This window comes from Gossypium hirsutum, chromosome A11 (genome assembly GCF_007990345.1).
Source record: "Gossypium hirsutum isolate 1008001.06 chromosome A11, Gossypium_hirsutum_v2.1, whole genome shotgun sequence".
NCBI classification, from domain to species: Eukaryota; Viridiplantae; Streptophyta; class Magnoliopsida; order Malvales; family Malvaceae; genus Gossypium; species Gossypium hirsutum.
Window position 1 is genome coordinate 110,115,173 of NC_053434.1, and position 21,830 is coordinate 110,137,002.

General features: G+C 31.1%; 1 long non-coding RNA gene across 1 annotated transcript; it reads left to right on the top strand.

The window, feature by feature from the left end:
* The first annotated feature begins 92 nt into the window (after positions 1 to 92).
* Positions 93 to 5,006, top strand: LOC107888649 (uncharacterized). Its single transcript, XR_001681437.2, has 2 exons — positions 93 to 680; positions 1,450 to 5,006. It is a non-coding gene; the product is annotated as an uncharacterized lncRNA (long non-coding RNA).
* Positions 5,007 to 21,830: the final 16,824 nt, after the last annotated feature.

The following is a 21,830-nucleotide window of genomic DNA, read 5'->3' on the forward strand; positions in this document are numbered from 1 at the left end:
GATGGAGATTTTATTGCTGTTCAGAGCTCAAAAGGGAAAGAAATCATTAATGGGTTCCAGCATGGACATAAATTTGGGGATAATTATAACGATCAGCCTAAATTAATGGGAACCAAGACTAACATAGGCAAAAATCTAGAGGTGGGTTCCATTATTGGATCTAGGCCGTTTAATAAAAATAATAATGGGCCAGAACTGAGACCAAGTCTAGTCCAAAGCCACTCTAAGGAGTACTTACAACTTTCAAAAGAAATTAATTCGGGCTTGGACCTTGTTGATTTAACGACCCGCGATCAGATGGAGCAGACCAGCCTAGAAAGAGTGGCCCAGCCGAGCCTCGTTGCTACTGGAAACTGTAGTCTAACCCTAGTAGCGGGAGCTATAACTAATGCCTCTATCATCAAGAATTCCCCTAAAGACGCAGGTGAGTCCTCGACCATTTTTCTTCCTGCTGTGATTTCGAAAGGAGATGAACCCAAAGCGATGGCGGTGGCATAGGTCATATTGATTCAGACAAGTATTCAGTGGTAACCTTCTCACTAAACAAAAGTGAAACCAGCTGGAGCAGTGGTTCTCCCACAAATAGTCCCTTGATCTCGACTCAGAAGGGGTTTCTTGGCTTGGGCAAAAAAGGCAAAATGAAGAGAACATTTTCACCAAACAGAACAAATTCCTTCACGGTAACAACACTCGCTTCAAGAACTCCGATTCTCAAAGGATATTGTTAAAAAAGTCTATGGAGTAGCTAGCAGAAAATATTGTAATGTTTTCGCAAGAAAATTTGGATTATGGGGTTAACACCAGAACTGATAACAATTTTAGGGGTGTTAGTAACCCCGAACAGTAAGGAATTTCTTTAATTTTTTAAAATTTTACTTTTAGGTTTTATTTGGTTTTTTATAATTTTCATGTCTTTTAATTATTTAATGGATTTAAACCTTAAAATTTTCTCATGGAATTGTAAAGGGTGTGTGAGTAGGAACTTTATTCGAGCTTTTTGGGAATATAAAATCGAGCATAATCTAGATATAGTTTGTTTGGTTGAACCTAGAGTGAACGGTAAAAAAACTAACGTTATTATTGAGCAGTTGGGCTTTAATTTTTCTCATTGGGTGGAATCTATTGCTTTTTAAGTGGTATCTGGGTTGTTTGGAAGGACTCTATTAGAATTCAAATTATTAGAAACCATTCACAATTTATTTCTCTATGTGTTGATAATTTTATTCGTAATAAATTCGTTTCCATATCATTTGTGTATGGAAGTCCAGACAGATCAAAATGAAAATTTTTTTGGGAAGGATTAAAAGCTACCTCCCCAAATTACCTATTCATTGGCTAATTATGGGAGACTTCAATGCCATCTTGTCACCTGAGGACAAGAGGAGTCCATATACTATAAGTAAGCGATGTGATTTTTTTGGAAATTTTATTGACTCTTGTGATTTGCAGGATTTAGGGTATTGTAGACCCTCTTTCACCTGGCAACGAGGTGATACTTTTGTCAGATTGGATCGGGCTTTAGCTAATGATGAATGGATGTCATCGTTCCTACAATGCATAGTTCAACATCTCACCCGCATTAAGTCTGACCATCGACCTCTCTTATTGTCTACTAAACCTGATCTTGGTTTGGCTATTGGAAGACCTTTCAGATTTCAGATTTCTTGCAGGATGGACATTGCATAATACTTTTCCCTCATTTTTTAAACAAAAGTGAAATTTTTTAGGTAATATGGCTGATTCTTTGAGTAATTTTACTTCTTCTGTTAAAGTTTAGAACATGAATGTACATGGTTTTTTGGATACTCGTAAGCAGCATCTCAAGAGAGCTCTGAGTAACATTCAGAAGGCATTTGATTACTTTCCCTTTAGCCATTAAGCTAAAAAAGAGATGGAGGTTCGAAATGAGATGAAAAACATGCTGGAACATGAAGATTTACTTTGGAAGCAAAAAGCTCGTTGCGATTGGCTTCAATTAGGGGATTGCAACACAAAGTTTTATCATAGTCGTACGATCAGGAGAAGGAAATTCAATCGTATTACTACTTTACGTCTTGATAATGGGGATTGGTGTTTCGACCAAGATATTTTACAATCGAAGGCGGTAGAATTTTTTGAATGGCTTTATGGTGAGGCCTTTCCCATCTTGAGTAGTAGTTCTAATTTTGATTTTCCTAGACTCACTTTTACAGAGATTAAGTTTTTGAATGAGGCAGTCTCGAATGAGGAAATCAAAAAAGCATTATTTGACATGGCGCCTTTGAAAGCGTCTGGTAGTGATGGTTTTTATGCACATTTCTTCCAAAGTCAGTGGGATACCCTTGGGGAAGATATGTGTTAGTGGGTTAAAGGTGTCTTTGCTGGGCGTCCGATCGAGCAAGAGTTAAATAACACTTTGCTTGTTCTAATTCCCAAAAAAGAAAGCCCAGAAGATTTCAGCCAGTTTCGACCCATCAGTTTTTGCTCTGTCCTTTATAAGTTGGTGATGAAAGTGATTGCTAACCACTTTAAGGTGATTTTTCCTAAACTGATCTCTCAAGAACAAGCTGGGTTTATAGCGGGCAGGAACATTTCAGACAATATTATTCTTGCGTAATAAGTCATCCATTCTATGCGTTGTAAGCGAATGGGGAGAAATTGGATTGCCATTAAGTTGGACTTGGAGAAAGTTTACGACAGAGTGAGTTGGGATTATATTCATGATGCTTTGACTGTAGTGGGGTTCCTACTTTTTTACAAAGAGTTACTATGTCAGCCATAACATTCTCTTCTATACAAATTCTTTGGAATGGAATGCCTACTCGAAAGTTCAAACCGGTTAGAGGAATTCATCAAGGATGTCCTTTATCACCTTATCTATTTGTCCTTTACATGGAGGGATTAGGTCATAGCATTCGGGCTAATAAGGATAATGGAAAATGAGAATCAATTCAGTGATCTCGCTCGGGTCCAGAAATCTCGCATTTATTTTTTGCTGACGACTTGGTGATCTTTTACAAAGTGCAACTGGAGTAAGCTAAACTATTGGATTTTATTCTTAAGCAATTTTGTGCAAATTCGGGGCATAGAATAAGTGCTAAGAATAACAATATCTATTTTTCAAGGCTACTGAAGGTGGTGTCCATAACCAAATTTCACAAATGTTCAAATTTCCGAAAGTTCAAAATCTTGGAACTTATTTAAGAGTCCCTCTCCTTCATGGGAGGATTACAAGCAGTATGTTGAGCTTTATTGTGGAGAAGGTTAGGTGGAAACTTCAGAATTGGGATGCGAGGAAGTTATCTATCGCAGGGAGGATTACTTTGGCTTAGTCAGTACTCTTATCCATCCCTAATTATTTTATGCAATCCTTGATGATCCCGAAAGGTGTCTACTTTGATATTGAAAAGTTGGTTAGACAATTTATTTTGGGGAGCATAGAAGGCCACACCAAAATGTCTTTAGTAGGGTGGAATTCTATTTGTTGGCACGGGCTCGTGGTGGCTTAGGCTTTCGACATTTGAGTGATCAGAACACTTTTTTTCTTATGAAGATTGGGTTTAGCCTTGCTTCCAACAGTAATGCGCTCTGGGTACGTGTTCTTCATTCTAAGTATAGATGGAAAAATCATCTTCCAGACTCTATTAGCAGGAATCAATGCTCACACTTATGGAGGTCTCTTTCTAAAATATGGCCTACACTCCGGGAGAATCTAATTTGGTCCATTGGATATGGTGCTTACGCTCGTTGTTAGAAAAATCCCTGGATTCCAAGTATGGGTTCTTTAATATAAAAAATTCTATCTTTTTCTAGCCTTGACTTGGATTGTTGTGTTAAGGAGTTTGTCAATACAAGTGGAAGTTGGAATTTGGATCTACTCTGTGTTTGGTTATTGGAGGACGCGATTTGTAAGATTACCAGTATCCCTCCTCCTCGCCCAGACTCAGGTTAGGATAGGGTGATATGGACTCAGTCTTTTTCCAGAACATTCTCTGTTCGTAGTGCTTATTGGACTTTAAAAGAAGACACTTAGAATTCTAGTGATGAGCATTGGAAGCTTATTTGGAAGCATTCAGGACCACAGAAAGCAAGGGTCTTTCTCTAGTTGGCTTTCAAGAATAGACTCCTTACCAATGCAGAGCGTGTAAGAAGAGGAATGGGACACAGTAGTTCTTGTCCCTTGTGTGGCTACGAGTTTGAGGACTTGGCTCATGTTCTTCGTGACTATCCTTCTACGAAGGATGTGTGGTCGCTTGTGCTTCCACAACATCTTAAACAAAGGTTTTTCTCTACCTTTTTTTCAAATTGGCTTTTACTTGACCAAATGAGACTAATTGCTTGGCGCATGTGGAAAAATAGAAATCTTTTTATTTTTCAGAATATCTCATGGACTGCTACTGAAGTGATCAAGGTCTCTAGCTACTGGGCTCACCAATATGAATCAAATGTTTGCGACAGCAGAAGGAATGATCCCATTTCGAATTCAGTTAACAACTCGGTTGATACTTGGATCATTTTATCCACTGATGGGGCCGTGGACAGAAGTTCAGGGTACGCTGCTACCGGGGGGTGGTCAGAGGTCAAGATGGAAATTAGATAGTGGGATATACTCGCTTCTTAGGAGTCTACTCTTCGTTTGAAGATGAAGTTTGAAGCATTCTAGATGGGTTATTATTTTGCTTAGCAAAGGTTACAGACGAGTTATTATTCAAACTGATAATCTTGAAGTTGTCCAAAATTTGAGGGATTTGAGTTTAGAAGATTCTAGGATTGCCGTACTCAAAAGGACTCAGCACAGCATGAAGGCGGAAAGAAATTGGAAGATTAAGCACATTCCAAGATCTCAAAACTTGGCTGCAGATCATCTAACTAAACTCAGCTTGAGTTGGAAAACAAGCATTCAAATCCTTAAGGAGGCTCAAGAGAAATTAAGTGTTTTGGTACAAGAAGAAAAAAACAATGGGTGGTTTATGTAGTTGATGTATTTCATTTTTCTCACCAAAAAAATATATATATTTTTATCTTTATTTCTTCTAGTACCATTTTTTAATGTGAGAGGTATTAGTACATTATATGATGCGAATTAGAAGAGATTTTTTTAATAATCTTTAGTAACAATTTACTACTGCGATTAAAAATGAAGGAAATTGTATTAAATTATATTTTTTAATAGTTTAAATATATATGTTGTGATTTTGTAATTTATTTTTTAAAAAAGTAAATTTGGACATCTAATTATTTCCATACTTATAAGGAAGGGAAAAAGATAATTTGAATTTAAGGGTTTATGAAAGTTAATTTAGTCAATTTTTTTACATGGGAAACAATTTGTTTTAAAGATGAAAAAGAATTAACCAAATTGATTTAAAGAGTTTGATTAATTTTTTTTCTTCAATAACTACTATTTTAGTGAAAAGTTATGATGATTTCACTATAATTGTAAAAAATAAAAGCTAAAAAATATGATTGTTTATAATATATATGAAACGTGACACATAAGAATAATTAATTTAAACAAAATCTAGCATGGATTATTGTCATATAAAATTAATTTAATTTCTAATTTGAATTTTTTTCCCATAATCAATGTTTATGTCACATATAGTAGGGATTATTGTCATATTAAACCCTTGATATATGGATGGTTATTCAATGTAATGTTGGGGTCTAGGATTTTTTTTTAAACTATGCTTTGTGTAAAAATATTAATACTTTTAAAGTTGATATATCAACTAAAATTTTCCCTTTGTATTAGACAGTATAATAATTTCATTTTTCAACATAATATTAAATTTTAAAAAAATTTAATGTATTAATCTTACATATATTTAAAGTATTACCCCTGCAACTTTTTTTCAAATTTGTTGGTATATTAAAAGTATTACTTATATTCAAGTCAAATTTACTACAGTAATGTCTAATATATTTAAATTATTAAACTTGCAAATTTTTAATAATTTAGATTCTTTTTTCCTATAATCATTTTTTATATCAAATATAGTCTAATATTTTTTATTATACAAAACGAGTGGAGTATTTTAATTTCTAATCTAATCAATCTTAAGATGTAATTGATAAAATACTTTTTCAAATTTTTTATTCAAAAATTAGTTTATTATTTTCTAGTTATGAATAAGAAAAAAATTTATTCCAAATTTGACAGTATATATTAATAAGTGTTATAAAATAAATAGAAGGATATTAAAGAATAAAGAAAATAGGAGAGTAAAAGAGAGTGTATTTTATAGATCAATACAAGTAATTTATAATGTTTCTCCAAAGTCTATATTTATAGGTATAAGCAGTATAAAGAAAATAGAGATCAACTTCTAATAACTATTAGAATTTAAAGTATATCAAAACTTATCTAGATCTTGATGGACATCCAATTAATAACATATTCATAACACTCATCATTGGATGTCCATTGGTAAATAATGTGTCTCATTAAAACCTTATCAAGATAAAAACCCTATGGGAAAAAAAATTCCTAGTGAAGGAAAAAAAAGACCACATCTGTAATACACATAATATGCCACCTCGTTAAAAACCATACCAGGAAAACCTAAGGGGACAAAACCTCGGTTTTACTTCCCCTCATGAAAACATCACATACTTTATCATATTCTACGTATTCAATCTTGAATACTAGTTTTTTATATTACTATGAACTTTTAATTAACTGGGCACCAATTAAGCAATTGAACCCATTTTAAAATGTCAAATGGTGATGGAATGACATTAAAGTCTACTAACTTATTAATGGTAATTAATTTTTACTTAATTAAAGGTTAATTCAATAATTATGATTAATTATGTTTTAATTAAAAGTATACAAACTAAAAGTTAAGGATGTCACCTTTATTTTTCTTCATCTTTTTCTCTATTGCTGAAATTTGAAGAAAGAAAAAGGTTTGAAATATTCCAACTTTAGTCTTTCCATTGCTAAAAACGACACAGGATCGTCGAAAGAGAAAAGAAAGGCGAGAGTCGACGACGAGTGACACGAGCTTTCGATTTGTATTTCTATGATTTGAAACCTATTTAATTGCAGTATTTACATGTCATTTCACATCATAAGTTGTTGAAGTAAGTAACTGATGACTATTGGAACTGATTTGGTGTGTTTAAGATTGATTTCCGAGACAGAGACTAAATTGAATAAAGTACAAAATTTAAATTTTACTTGATATTTGATAATTGGAATGGGGTTGTGTTGAACTATGTTATATAAATTGAATTGTAATGTGTTAGTTAATAGAGTTATAAACAAAAGAATTGTCTTACGAATGTGAAGAATGTTATACTTATAAAGTGTATATGCAAAATGTATTGAAAAACAAGCCTAAAAAGGGAAATTGCAACTGAGAAAAACTGTAAAACTCGGAATTACTTATAATGCTATGTATGAATTTGATTAAATGTATATCATATGAGTTTAGAGTATTTATTCATTGTGTGCATTTGCATAATCCTATTATAATTGTCTTGAATTATAGATTTACCACTGAGCGTATTGCTCAGCTTGCAGTTTGTTTTTCCTGTGCGCAAGTATAATAGATTCTTAATAGTTCAAGCAAAGTTCTAGCATCCAGAAATTGATCCCCGAATCAGCAAAGTTTGTATGCTTTTTGTTGTGTCTAAAGTGGTATGTACCTAGATGAGTCAAATTTTGGTTTGCTTTTAAGTTCATATGACATTTGGAGTTGGTATTTTAAGATGTATATTTGATCAAATGGCTATAATGTTGTATGAATCCTTGCTTATATGCTCTTATGTATGAATGGATGCATTGTTGATAGCCTATTAGGGATATGGTATTAATGTGTAAAACTAGCATGAAATGCATAATTAGATAGCTTGAATAATTCTTAGGAACAATATGATTAAGACATTGAAGTGCATATTTGAAGTAGAGAATGGTATATATATATATGAATTGCATATGAATTACTAAGATATGATACATATACCTGAAATTGCTATATGATTGAGTGTGATGAGTGAATGCATGTTTTATATCTTTTGCAGCATAATTGATTAGTGCCTTGTTCATAAGGTAATAAGCTATAAATATGGTATTTGAATGACAAAATTTTATTGATGAATTGATATGGTAGATGGTGATATGGAATGGTTAAAGGAAATGATTGATAGATTGAGTTTAATTAAATTGAGTTGGTTTGATTTTGTGCCAAAGTGTGGCATGTTGGAATTGGTAGTTAGAATTGATTAATTGTCATGTTTTAACATGTATATTGGTATGTTTTATGCAAGTTTGAGTGTACTTTTAAGTACCATTTGGATAATAAAGTTGTTTTAGCATGAAAAAGGTACCAACATGTGATTTCTCACCATTTTGGCTAAGAGGTACTAGCACTTGTGTCTTTTTTCAAAATTTTCAAATACCGAACCTCAAAATGGTATTGATACAAAGGTAAGGTATTGATACCTTGAAGGAAGTATACTTTATGTTTGATATCAATACCTTTGGTTTTAATCAATTCTTCTGAAACATCAAAGGTTAGATTGGTATCGATAGTTATATGGGGTATCGATACCTGATCTAGAAACTTTGAAAAGTTTGCATTTTTGTCCTAACTCATGCTTGGGTCAACAAAAGAGCTTTCGTAAGCTCAATTAAGGCTCATATTTAATTATGTATCATAATATCTAGGTGTTTATGACATGATTGAATATTGAATGATTTATTTATGATGTACTTGATTTGAAATTTAAAAAAAAATATTGCAAAAAGGTTCCTATTTGATATTGGATTGACTTTAAAGCATTCATATGCTTGTATAAGACCTGGGAAAGAATGTTCATGATACTTAATGTTGTATTATTGTTGATGCATGATTGATGGTGTGAGAGACTTAAGTTTTTCAAAAAATTTCACATTCTGACACTTAATACCCTATTATTATGAAATTATGCGGACTCTTTTTTTTTTGTAACCATATTTTTTTTGTACAATGCTTAGAACTTTCAATAACTCATCCAAACCTTTAAATAGGATGATAAATGCACCTCAGCACGCTCAAACCCACATTCTCCTACACTAGTAACAATGTCAATGCCAACCGAACTAAACCTCGATCAACAATCATACTTTTTTTTATTTGATCCTTTATAACACGAGTATATTACATGATAAGATTATTTTCACCTTTTGAATTATATAAATAAGCTATTTTTCTTTGATATATTTATTTTTTAGGTGATTACTATATTTAATTTCATTTTTTAAGTTTATTTTTATTTTATTGTAGTTCCATTTTAAAATATCACATCACTTATTTAAATTTTAACTCTATTTAGTTTAATTTTGTTTTTAAGTCCTACACAATTTTCATTTCTTCAATTTTATCTCTAATTTGAAGTCTTAAATTATTTGATTTAATACCTAAGTTTAGTTTTTATTTTTATAATTAGGTCCTTGTGGTTTAGGTATTAATTTTTACAAGTTCTGTATATTAATTTATTTTTTTTACAAACTAAACTCTTTTTCATATAATTATTATTTATTAATATTTTATGTTTTTTTAAATGATTCACATACAACACATATATCATAAAAACTATACATAATGAAAATTTTAGCCCTCGATATTTTCATCTTTGTCAATTTGACTTTTATTCTTTTTTTGAGCTAAATTTGACCCTTAACCTTTCAAAAAAAGTCAAATCATTTTTTTAACGGAAATGCCGACTAAAACATTAATTTTTTAACAATGTTAGCATGGTAACCCGTGTGGCAGTTCATATATACTTAATGTTGACATAATACTATTTATCTTATATTCCAGATTAATAAATTATTTTAAAATATTCAAAAAATACAAAAAAAATTCATAAAAATTAGCATGAAGCACATGTTATTTCCATGTTACCTATCATGTTTAAAATTTTAACATTTTAGTTAGTATTTTCATTAAAAAACAATAATTCGACTCTTTTGGAAAGGTCGATGGTCAAGTTCGACACTTTTTAAAAAGTTGAAGGCCCAATTTAGATTAAAAAAAGTATAAGGGTCAAATTGACAAAAGATGTAAATGATAAGAGTTAAATTTATCATTATACCTAAAAACTATAACGTATTGATTCATTTATATTAAATTATAAAGAAATTTGAACCAATGCTAAATAAATTATTTCAACTTAATTTTAAACATATTATTTTTCAACCATTACAATTTTTAAATATATTTTAAATAAACGATTTAATATATTTTAACAAATAAATATAATAAACTTGTACATCACATGGGTACGCAAACTAGTATTATGTATAATATATAGGGCAAACTACACCAAATGTCATCCTAAAAAAGCGTCATTCCTATTTTGATAACTCTAACTCTTTTTTTTTTCCAATTTAGTCACTACAGTTAGAAAAATTGACCAAAATGGTCATTCAACCATTAAAACCTTAATGAATTGCTAATTGGACCTGCAAAAGGAAAAAGAATTCTTTAGTCCCTTTAAAAATTACAAATTTTTAGTTAACATCGTTGCTATACCCATGAAATTTTTAATCTTTTATGCTCAACGAAATTTTTAATCTTCTATGCTTAGGCAAAGAAAAATATAATGGTTTACCGTAGCTCCACCCTCTATGACGTTTCCACCGTCTTTGCTCCGTTGTCTTTCACCTGAACAAAAAAATTTTGTCATGGTTTTCGCCCTAAAAAATGTCATTCAATACATTCCTTTTCCTCCACTGTTGATGTCACCATTGACTTTGGTTGGAAAATAAATAAATGAGAAACATGGATAATTATGGTGCATTTGAAAAACTAGTGCAACTAAACTATTTATTTGGAAAATAAATAAATGCGTAAACATGGGTAATTAAGAAATTTACCCTATTGTCAAGATCAGAGGAGGAGGAAACGAAGGAGATAGTGGGGGAAGATGGTGAAGTAAGCATATTAGAGGCTAGATAAGCATATTAGAGGCTAGACCTAACATTTTTTATGTTATTTAATGAGTTTTTTTATAGAGATTTAAGAGATTAGCTTATTTTTTTTGTAATTTTCAAAGGGACTAAAGAATATTTTTTTCCTTTTCTGCAAGTCCAGTCAACAATCTGTTAATGTTTAACAACTGGATGACCATTTTGGCTAATTTTTCTAACAGCGGTGACTAAATTGACAAAAAAAAAATTAAAGTGACCAAAATAAGAACAACATTATTTTAGGGTGACCTCTAATGTAGTTTACCTTAATATATATAATATATAAATGAATATTTGTAAAAAAGAAAAAAAGAAAAATACAAGTATACAACTATAGAAATAAAAATGTGATAATCAAATAAAAACAAAATAAATATATATATTTAAAATTTCTAAAGATTCAGGATGCGTTTGGACACTATAGAGTAATAAGGTGAAAGTAGTAATTACACCCTCTTGTAATTACCAAGGTAGTAATTATGCCCTCTTATAATTATAGGAATTCTAATTTCCTAGACATGTTTGATTGATACAATGTAATTACCTTGTAATTTCCTATGTTGTTTGATTGTATAAATTTAAGGTTATACATTAGTCTAAGAAAGTATTCAATAATACAATTACTAATAAAATTAATAAGAAAAAAAAACATTCAATGCATTTTTATCTAATTACCGTAGCATCAGTATTTGTTGGGTAATTCTCTAAGCATATATTTTTTGTTATCAATGATTACTTATTGATCAATTTTAAATAATTAATAATTAATATTATGTAATTGTAACGACCTAAAATCCGTGGGCACCGGAAAAGTGTGTTATCGGGCTTCCGTCTTAGTGAAATAAGTTCAAAAATAATTATTAAAAATATTTATGAGCCTAGTGGTGTGTCTAATTAGGTTTTAATTAAGTAAATTTAGCTTAATTTAGAGTAATTAGCAAAAAGAATTAAATTGAATAAATAGTGAAAGTCTAATTATAGATTAAAAGAAAGTAAAAAGGGCTAAAATGGTAATCAAGCCATTTAGCATAAGTTGAGACAGCAAACATGTTAAAATCTAAGATATTTTTAGATTTTAATTATGTAAATATAAATAATTTAATTATTAATTACTTTTTTTAAGTATATAGATATTTATTATTTATTATTATTCTATTAAATCATAATTTATATTATTAAATTATGATTATTATTATTATTAAAAATAAATTAAAATAAAGACAAATGTATGGTGATTAAATTATACAAGTGTAATTCATATATTTATACATTTGTAATATATTTATTTAATTACTTTTTATTTAAGTAAAAAGATTTTTATCATATTAAAATATTAAATTATATAAACTAAATAAAATAAGGGCAATTAGATGGTGATGATAATAGGCAAGTGTAAAATATATGTGTGTCCAATTGTAATATATATTTGTTATTAAATAAGATATTTATTATTATTATTATTATTATAAAGTTAATAAAATAAAAGAATAAAAGAAATGAAATAAAATAAAGTAAAGAAGAAACAGAGAACATTTCGAAATAGAACAGGAAAGAAAAAGGAAAGAAAGAAGAAAGGAAAAATTTAGGTTTTAAAGCTTGAAGTTTAATTGGTAAGTTTAATTGGTAAGTTTAATCAAGTCCTTTTTTTATAAATTTGATATTTTTGGAATCTTAGAGTGAAATACTCTTGAATTTAAGTTGAAAATTTGAAAGTTAATAGATTTTTGAGTAGGGTTTATGTTGAACAAATGATGAAATTGGGGGATTATTTGATAGAAATTTTGATTAGAATTGAATAAAGGATTGAATTGTAAACTAAGCTATAAGTTTTGAGTTTTAGGGATTAAATTGAAATAAATTCGAAATTATGAAAATATGATAAAAATTAAGTAGTTAGATGTGAGTTTGGTAAGAAATTGAGTAGTAAAAATGTATGAATTGGGAAAGAAAAATATATAGGTTTAGTTGGGATTAAAGTGGAATTAAAGTAAAAGTTAGATAAAAATTTCAGCATTTAAATTATGTTTTGCTAATAATTGTGAAATTATTTTAATTGTTCGTAGCTAATATCGAGCCTGAAGCATCGGCCCAAAAAGGAAAAGGAAAGATCGTCGAGAATTAAATTCGAAGAGAATTCTGGTTTGTATCACTATAACTCAAGCTTTATAATTAATATGTGTTTAATTTAATATGAATATGTGGCAAGTATTTTAAGGTAAGTATTTAATGAAATAATAAAATTTGTGATTTGGTATTAAAATTGAGATTGATACTGAACTGAATTATTGGATTCTGAATATTATTTTGAATACCGAATTGAACTGTGAAATTACTGAATAATGTTACGTATATTGCATTGAATTGTAAAATTTCTAATGAAGTGAATTACTATATTACTGTGAAAATTGATCAAAATAATAAATTATAATTAATATTGAATCGAAATGGAAATTATACTGAAAAATGATTTAAATACCCTATTAACTAGTCGGGCTAGTCGGATATAGTTGGCATGCCATAGGATATGGAAGAGTACGGGTTTTTGTCGGCTTACTGATCAGGCACTTATGTGCCGACTATTGTTACTGTTACTGTTACTGTTACCGATTCGACACTTTGTGTGTCGAATACTATTACCGTTACTGTTACAGATTCAGCACTTTGTGTGTTGAATACTGTTACTGTTACTGTTACTGCTACTGCTACCATTACTGATTACTTATTAGATATTGTGTACCGTTAAGGCACATTGTGCCGTACTGGTGTGTTGGTTGGAATCCGTATATCCGCCGAGTCCGAGTCAAGTTAATAGGGATAAATGAAATAAATCTACTGATAAAACTAAATTTGAATGGTATGTCCTATGTGAAAGTTGAGAATTGAAATAAAGAAATAAGAATGGTATATATATATAATTGAATGATAACATGAAAGATTGAATTGTTCATTAAGTGATGATAATTGTAATGTAAAAGTATGTGTGTGATTTAATGTATTTAATTATAAACTGAATTATAGTGATACCATTGAGTATATGCATACTCAGCGTAAGGTTGTTTCCGTGCGCAGGTTGTAGAAGTCAAGTACTGAACTAGCATCCAAAGTTAGACCCAACTTCAGCAAACTTTTCGTGATGTATATTTTCTTTTGGTAATGTGGCATGTACTTAGGATGTGTATAAAGGTTATTATGTTTTGAATATAAATGGTTTAAAATACTAGCATTGCATGTTTAAGAATTATAATGAAAAAGTTTATTCATTTCAATTTAATTAGCAAAATGATAAATTTAAATTAATATTATATTGATTAAGTTGATTAGAAAGTAAATAGAATAGAAAATGAATGTGTGAAATAAATTGGTTGAATTGGTTATGTTTGAAATGGATATGGTTTTAATTGCAGGGGGTTTTATGTAAAAATAAGCAGAAATGCTGTCGAAATTTATAAAAAATAAAAAAATAAAAATAAAAATAAAAATTTGGAGTATTTAAACGAATCCCGTTTCACTTAAATGTATGTTTTAGACTTTGAGAGTTCGATATAGGGATTTAGTATTTAAATTATGATATGAATGTTATTTTATTTGTGAATTATTCATAAGTTGTCTGATACGTCCGGTAATGCCTCGTAACTCTGTTCCAGCGACGATTTGGGGTTAGGGGGTGTTACAATTGTTGGTATCAGAGCTAAGGTTTAGCCGATTCTTGGGCTAAATCAAGCTCGTAAATGAGTCTAGAAGTACATGCCACATTTAAGTCGAAACTGAGTCGGGTTTTTGGATGCTAATATATTTATTTGATTTTGTTTTATAGATAAAATGTCAGATGAAAGAATGGATAATGTTGAACAGGAAATGTCTACTGGAAGTCAAGAATTTGAAGAAACTGAATCTGCTACACCTAGTGTGAATCCGTTAGATAATCAACCTCCTAATGTAGGAAGAGAAAGAGATGCCTCACAACTGTTAAGAGATATAGCTGATGCATTACAGCATATAGTGAGAACTATACCTGCTACTACATCTGTACCTACTGTCAGACAGGCTCCGATTAAAGAGCTACGAAAATATGGTGCCACGGAATTTCAGGGATTAAAAGGAGTTGATCCGTCTGCTGCTGAAAATTGGATGGAAACAACAAAAAGAGTTTTGCAACAATTAGACTGCACCCCCCGAGAGAGTCTGATATGTGCTGTATCACTGTTACAAGGAGAAGCGTATCTCTGGTGGGAATCTGTGGTTAGACATTTGCCGGATGATCAGGTAACCTAGGACTTGTTTCAAAAAGAATTTCAGAAAAAGTATATTGGGGAATTGTACATCGAAGAGAAAAAGGAAGAGTTTTTAGTGCTGAAACAGGGGAATATGTCAGTACTGGATTATGAGCGAGAGTTCTCTAGATTGAGCAGGTATGCTTCAGAATATGTTCCAACTGAGGCTGATAGTTGTAAACAATTTCTACGGGGACTGCGAGATGAAATCAAGATTCAATTGGTAAGTCTCAGAATTACTGGACTTGTTGATCTGGTTGAGCGAGCAAAAATGATAGAACAAGTACTGGGCCTGGATAAAAAATCAGAAATTGGTAAATCAACTGGAAAACGTATGGGAACTACCAGTTCTAATCCATTACTGAAGAGATTTAGAGAATCAAGAAGTGGTTGGAGATCAAGCTTTCGGTCTGATAGAGGTGACAGAAGTAGAGGAAAACAGATTACTATCTCTACCGGTAGTGTAAAAGCTCCTCCCCAGGAAAGTGAAAATCCTGAATGCGATTATTGTGGGAAAAGACATTTTGGTGAATGCTGGAAGAAAACCGGAGGATGTTTCCACTGTGGCTCTACTGAACACTTTGTTAAAGATTGTCCGAGAACTCAGAGTAGTACACCTGCCACATCTCAGAGATCAGTATCGACTGCCAGAGGTAGAGGAATGTCCAGGAGAGGTTCTGTTTCGAGGAGAGAAGTTGGTAGAAGCAATGATATAGCTACACAGCAATCTGAAGCCAGAGCTCCAGCTAGAGCTTATGTAGTCAGAACCCGAGAAGAAGGCAATGCTCACGATGTGGTGACAGGTATATTTTTACTGTATTCTGAGCCTATTTATACTTTGATTGATCCTGGATCTTCACACTCATATATTAATTCAAAATTAGTAGAGTCGGGGAAATTAAAAACGGAAATGTCTAAAGTCTCAATAAAAGTATCAAGTCCATTGGGGCAAACAATATTAGTTAATCAGGTGTGCCCGAGATGCCCGCTAATGATATATGATAAAACTTTTCCGGTGAATTTATTAATAATGCCTTTTGGGGATTTTGATGTTATACTGGGTATGGACTGGTTAGCTGAACATAGGGTAATTTTAGACTGTTATAAAAAGAAATTTAGCGTTCAGACTGAAGATGGTGATAGTGCTGAGGTAAATGGAATTCGTACCAATGGGTTAGCTCGAATCATATCAGCGATTAAAGTTAATAAGTTGCTTCATCAGGGTTGTACAACATATCTGGCATATACTATTAATTCTGATTCAGTCGGAAGTCAGTGTAGTCAGATTAAAACTGTATGTGAATTTCCAGATGTATTCCCTGAAGAGTTACCGGGATTGCCACCTGATAGAGAAGTAGAATTTGCAATTGAAGTATACCCAGGTACAGATCCAGTGTCGATACCTCCATACCGTATGTCATCTACTGAATTGAAGGAGTTGAAGGTACAACTGCAAGATTTACTGGAACGAGGTTTTATACGACCTAGTACCTCACCGTGGGGAGCTCCAGTGTTATTTATTAAAAAGAACGATGGTTCGATGCGATTGTGTATTGATTATCGAAAATTGAACAAGGTGACAATCAAAAATAAATATCCATTACCACATATTGATGATTTATTTGATCAATTGAAAGGAGCTTCAGTATTTTCAAATATTGATTTAAGATCGGGCTACTATCAGTTAAAGGTGAAAGAAAGTGATGTACCGAAGACAACATTTCATATAAGATATGGTCATTACAAGTTCTTAGTGATGCCATTTGGGTTAACAAATGCCCCAGCTGCTTTTATGGATCTTATGAATCGAATTTTTCAGCCGTACTTGGATCAGTTCGTGGTAGTTTTTATTGATGACATTTTGGTATATTCAAAATCCCAATCTGAACACGAGCAGCATCTCCGAATTGTTTTGCAAATGTTACGAGAGAAATAGTTATATGGGAAATTGATTAAATGCGAATTTTGGTTATTAGAGGTGGTATTTCTTGGTCATGTGGTATCAGCAGATGGAATTAGAGTGGAACCAAAGAAGATTGAAGCAATCGTCCAGTGGAAGACTCCCAAAAATGTGTCAGAGCTATGTAGTTTTCTTGGATTAGCTGGGTATTATCGAAGGTTTGTGAATGGATTTTCAAAAATAGCTTTATCGATGACAAAATTATTGCAAAAGAATGTTCCATTTGTCTGGAATGATCAATGTCAAGAAAGCTTTATGAAATTGAAGCAGATGCTGACAGAGGCACCAGTTTTGACTTTACCAGAATCAGGAAAAGATTTTATTGTGTATAGCGATGCTTCTTTAAATGGGCTCGGGTGTGTACTGATGCAAAATGGGAAAGTGATTGCTTATGCTTCTCGGCAATTGAAACCACATGAACGTAATTATCCGACACATGATCTGGAATTAGCAGCTGTGATCTTTACTTTGAAAATATGGAGACATTATTTATACGGTGAAAAATGTTACATTTATACAGATCATAAAAGTCTCAAGTATCTTCTATCACAGAAAGAGTTGAATTTGAGGCAGCGTCGATGGATAGAACTTCTAAAAGATTATGATTGTGTTATTGATTATCATCCAGGTAAAGCTAACGGGGTAGCTGATGCATTGAGTAGGAAGGCAGCAATTGAATTGCGAGTGATGTTTGCACAGCTCAGTATTAGTAATGATGGAGGTTTATTGGCTGAATTAAGAATTAAACCAGTGATGTTTGAACGAATCAAGTCAGCTCAATTAGAAGATGATAAGCTAATGAAGAAAAAAGAAATGGTTCAGAGTGACACAACAGGGAATTTTAGTATTGATGGGCATGATTGTTTGAGATACCAAGATCGGATTTGTATTCCAATCAATTCAGAGATTAAAGAATTAATTCTTCGAGAAGCACATGACGGTACATTTGATCTACACCCTAGAGGCACAAAGATGTACCGTGATTTACGAGAATTGTACTGGTGGCCAGGGATGAAAAAAGATATAGTTGAATATATCAGTAAATGCTTGGTTTGTCAGCGGGTGAAAGCAGAGCATCAGGTTCCTACTGGATTATTACAGTCGATTACTATTCCAGAATGGAAATGGGATCGTGTTACGATGGATTTTATTACAGGATTGCCATTGTCTGTAAGTAAGAAAAATGCTATATAGGTAATAGTTGATCGACTCACAAAATCGGCTAATTTTATAGCTGTCAGAATGGATTGGTCACTTCAGAAACTTACAGAGGTCTATATTCGGGAAATTATAAGGTTGCATGGTATACCGACTTCTATAATTTCTGATCGAGATCCTCGGTTTACATCAAGATTCTGGAAACAGTTACATGAGTCTTTGGGTACTAAACTTAATTTTAGTACAGCATTTCATCCACAGACTGATGGGCAATCTGAGCGAGTAATTCAAATTTCGGAAGACATGCTTCGAGCTTGTGTTATTGATTTTGAATATGGTTGGGAACGTTACTTGCCGTTAGCTGAATTTGTTTATAATAACAGTTATTGGTCCAGTATTCAGATGGCTCCATATGAAGCTCTATATGGTAAAAAATGTCGATCACCTGTATGTTGGACAGAATTAAATGAAAAGAAGATAATTGGACCTGAATTGATTCGTGAAACAGAAGAAACAGTCAAAAAGATTCAACAGAGATTAAAAGCAGCTTTTGACAGACAAAAATCTTATGCTGATCTGAAACGTCGGGACATTGAATATTCAGTCGGAGATAAAGTGTTTCTCAAAGTTTCTCCTTGGAAGAAAGTATTAAGATTCGGCCGAAAAGGGAAGTTAAGTTCTCGGTTTATCGGACCATATGAAGTTATAGAAAGAGTTGGACCAGTTGCTTACCGATTGGCTTTACCTCCAGAATTACAACAAATTCATGATGTTTTTCATGTTTCAATGTTACGAAGGTATCGATCGGATCCGTCTCATATTATCTTTACTGAAAATATTGAGATTAGACCAGATTTATCATATGAAGAGGAACCAGTTCAAATACTAGCTCGAGAAGTGAAAGAATTAAGAAACAAACGAGTCCCTCTAGTAAAAGTAGTGTGGAGAAGTCATAGTGTAGAAGAAGCAACATGGGAACCGAAGGAAACTATGAGATCACAGTATCCTCACTTATTTTCAGGTAAAATTTCGAGGAAGAAATTTTTTTAAGGGGGAGGAAATGTAACGACCCAAAATCCGTGGGCACCAGAAAAATGTGTTATCGGGCCTCCGTCTTAGTGAAATAAGTTCGAAAATAATTATTAAAAATATTTATGAGCCTAGTGGTGTGTCTAATTAGGTTTTAATTAAGTAAATTTAGCTTAATTTAGAGTAATTAGCAAAAAGGATTAATTGAATAAAGAGTGAAAGTCTAATTATAGATTGAAAGAAAGTAAAAGGGCTAAAATGGCAATTAAGCCATTTAGCATAAGTCGAAACGGCAAACATGTTAAAATCTAAGATATTTTTAGATTTTAATTATGTAAATATATATAATTTAATTATTAATTACTTTTTTATTTAAGTATATAGATATTTATTATTTATTATTATTCTATTAAATTATAATTTATATTATTAAATTATGATTATTATTATTAAAAATAAATTAAAATAAAGACAAATGTATGGTGATTAAATTATACAAGTGTAATTCATATATTTATACATTTGTAATATATTTATTTAATTACTTTTTATTTAAGTAAAAAGATTTTTATCATATTAAAATATTAAATTATATAAACTAAATAAAATAAGGGCAATTAGATGGTGATGATAATAGGCAAGTGTAAAATATATGTGTGTCCAATTGTAATATATATTTGTTATTAAATAAGATATTTATTATTATTATTATTATTATTATAAAGTTAATAAAATAAAAGAATAAAAGAAATGAAATAAAATAAAGTAAAGAAGAAACACAGAACATTTCGAAATAGAACAGGAAAGAAAAAGGAAAGAAAGAAGAAAGGAAAAATTTAGGTTTTAAAGCTTGAAGTTTAATTGGTAAGTTTAATCAAGTCATTTTCTTATAAATTTGATATTTTTGGAATCTTAGAGTGAAATACTCTTGAATTTAAGTTGAAAATTTGAAAGTTAATAGATTTTTGAGTAGGGTTTATGTTGAACAAATGATGGAATTGGGGGATTATTTGATAGAAATTTTGATTAGAATTGAATAAAGGATTAAATTGTAAATTAAGCTATAAGTTTTGAGTTTTAGGGATTGAATTGAAATAAATTCGAAATTATGAAAATATGATAAAAATTAAGTAGTTAGATGTGAGTTTGGTAAGAAATTGAGTAGTAAAAATGTATGAATTGAGAAAGAAAAATATATAGGTTTAGTTGAGATTAAAGTGGAATTAAAGTAAAAGTTAGATAAAAATTTCAGCATTTAAATTATGTTTTGCTAATAATTGTGAAATTATTTTAATTGTTCGTAGCTAATATCGAGCCTGAAGCATCGGCCCAAAAAGGAAAAGGAAAGATCGTCGAGGATTATATCCAAAGAGAATTCTGGTTTGTATCACTATAACTCAAGCTTTATAATTAATATGTGTTTAATTTAATATGAATATGTCGTAAGTATTTTAAGGTAAGTATTTAATGAAATAATAAAATTTGTGATTGGGTATTAAAATTGAGATTGATACTGAACTGAATTATTGGATTCTGAATATTGTTTTGAATACCGAATTGAACTGTGAAATTACTGAATAATGTTACGTATATTGCATTGAACTGTAAAATTTCTAATGAAGTGAATTACTATATTACTGTGAAAATTGATCAAAATAATAAATTATAATTAATATTGAATCGAAATGGAAATTATACTGAAAAATGATTTAAATACCCTATTAACTAGTCGGGCTAGTCGGATATAGTTGGCATGCCATAGGATATGGAAGAGTACGGGTTTTTGCCGGCTTACTGATCAGGCACTTATGTGCTGACTATTGTTACTGTTACTGTTACTGTTACCGATTCGATACTTTATGTGTCGAATACTGTTACCGTTACAGTTACAGATTCAGCACTTTGTGTGTTGAATACTGTTACTGTTACTGTTACTGCTACCATTACTAATTACTTATTAGATATTGTGTACAGTTAAGGCACATTGTGCCGTACTGGTGTGTTGGTTGGAATCCGTGTATCCGCCGAGTCCGAGTCGAGTTAATAGGGATAAATGAAATAAATCTACTGATAAAACTAAATTTGAATTATATATATAATTGAATGATAACATGAAAGATTGAATTGTTTATTAAGTGATGATAATTGTAATGTAAAAGTATGTGCGTGATTTAATGTATTTAATTATAAACTGAATTATAGTGATACCACTGAGTATATGCATACTCAGCGTACGGTTGTTTCCGTGCGCAGGTTGTAGAAGTCAAGTACTGAACCAGCATCCAAAGCCAGACCCGACTTCAGCAAACTTTTCGTGATGTATATTTTCTTTTAGTAATGTGGCATGTACTTAGGATGTGTATAAAGGTTATTATGTTTTGAATATAAATGGTTTAAAATACTAGTATTGCAAGTTTAAGAATTATAATGAAAAAGTTTATTCATTTCAATTTAATTAGCACAATGATAA